This window comes from Triticum dicoccoides, chromosome 3B, assembly GCF_002162155.2.
Source record: "Triticum dicoccoides isolate Atlit2015 ecotype Zavitan chromosome 3B, WEW_v2.0, whole genome shotgun sequence".
Classification (NCBI taxonomy): domain Eukaryota; kingdom Viridiplantae; phylum Streptophyta; class Magnoliopsida; order Poales; family Poaceae; genus Triticum; species Triticum dicoccoides.
In genome coordinates, this window is record NC_041385.1 from 545897025 (window position 1) to 545899271 (window position 2247).

The window sequence follows — 2247 nt, forward strand, 5'->3', positions numbered from 1 at the left end:
GAACTACACACGAAGCAAAATGAGTGAATCTACACTCTAAACTACGTCTATATACATCCATATGTAATCTATATTGAAATCTGTAGAAAGACTTATATTTAGGAACGGAGGGAGTAGAAGCATTATCCAGGCTATGAAGGACTTAGATTGCAGATTAGCAGTTGTAACCTGGAGACTTCACATTCAACCTATGATGAGCACCAGCAGGTTTAGGTTTTGGAAGCAACAAATTAAACAAGAACATATATGACACGAAGACATCACATGAAGCTACCTTAAGCAAGAAAAAAAACGCTCGTGCCTAATAATCCAGGCTATGAAGGACTTAGATTGCAGGTTGGCAGTTAACATAGAGACTTTACATTCAACCTAAATGACAAGCTCGAGTATCCAGCAGGTTTAGGTTTTGGAAGCAACAAACTAAACAGGACTCCGTTTTAAATAAATACATAACCTGTCGGAGTAATTAGCGGCGGGTACCCCGAAGACGGCAAGGCAATATTTCAAGACATCGGGGCTAGCAAAGCCCCTCAGTCCGACTGTCCGGCTGCTCATGCCGGCTCCCCGTCCGACTGCTCTGCCCGGCTGACTGCCGGTTGCCAACTGCGCCAACCAGCCGGCTGCCGACTGCACCAACTAGCCGGCTGCCGACTGCAGCCCGATCCGACACTGACAAGACTCCGACGAGACAGCCATACCGCAAACAAGACAACCGTACCACGACGCCATCATGTACAGTGTCACTTGTCCCTGGGCACTATTTATGAAGTGACCCAGGAGACAAGCATGACACCCACACCATGTCCTCATGTCCACTACCTTAACTTAGGTAGTAAGCTACCCCATGCCTATATAAGGCACCCATCCATCCATCCACCAGACACATAGCCATGCCACATGCACTTGGCCGGCCACAAGGCCACTCACGCATGCATGCTAAGGCACATGCAGCCACTAGCTCATATGCATATATACCAAGTCAGATGCCTATGGCACTGACTCCAGATACAGCTCCAGGAGCACTTTGTACTGCCCGATGTACACCTCAGATATATACTCAGACATGCAGGAGTAGGGGTATTATCTCTCCGGAGAGCTCCGAACCTGGGTAAACTACCGCGTGCTATTCGCATACCCGCTCCCGGGACTATCAGCAGCAGTCTTGCCCTCACACGAAGCCACCTTGTGGCATATGTCGTCTTGCAACCCCCCTGAGAATACCACGACATTTGGCGCCCACCGTGGGTCAGTACTATGCTACCGCGCTGCTGCTGGTTTCGCAGTCCGGGCAGGACCGTCTTCATCATCTCCGCCGCGGCGTCGCGCCGTCTCTCCGGTAGCGCTCGGGGGCTCGACTCCGACCCGCCCCCGGAGCAACCGTCCGGGACGGCACGCCCTCGTCGTCGGCCTCGCCGCCTTCGTCGTCACCACCGTTGCAACGCCGGCCGTCTGTCTGCGCGTGCCACGCGCGGTGCCTCGCTTCGGTCGGTCATGTCCATCCACGCGTCGCTCGCGTCTGCTCCCCTCTCCGTTGTGCTTTGCTCCGGCCGAAACGCGCCTTTACCATTCCATATATCATCCATCTTTGCAAGCTAGCTAGATGCTAGTCAACAATGGTCAATCCATTTTGCCTACGTTGCTGCTACTACCGCGCCTCCTCTGTTCCAGCTCAAATGCTCAGCCGCTGCTTCCTGGCACAACCACCACCGCCAGATGCGCCCGCGTGCGCCAGCCCTCTCCTCCAGCCGCTCCTCCCCGTCGGAGTTGCGTCGTCCGCTCGTGCCCGAGCTCCTCCCCATCCCCACTCGGCCGGCTCCCGCGCTGGTGGCTCCCCGCGGTCCGGCTACATCTGGCCACACCCTGGTTGCCCCGGCACTCGCGCCCTTCTCTCCGCTCCGCCTGCGCCACATCGTCCCGCAGACGGCCTCCCGCGCCGCTCCGCTGGCGTCCCAGGCCGCCTGCCGAGTCGTCGCGCCCCGCACCGGCTCTACCCCGCCTCCACACCCGGCCCCCGCGCCTGCTGGCCCTGGCCGGCTCCTGCCCGGCGCGCCCACCAGGTCGACGCCCCGCCCCGCCCGCCAAACCCGGCGCCTGCAGGCTTCCGCGCAACCCGGCCCCGTGCCGGCTCGGCCTGCGCCGCGTCTGGCCTTCCCGTCGGGTCGTTGCGCCCAGCTGGCCGACTCCCGCGCCCGGCCTGCTCCGACTCGGCCCGCCGGCTTCGCTCGCGCCCGGCTTCCCTGCGACCCG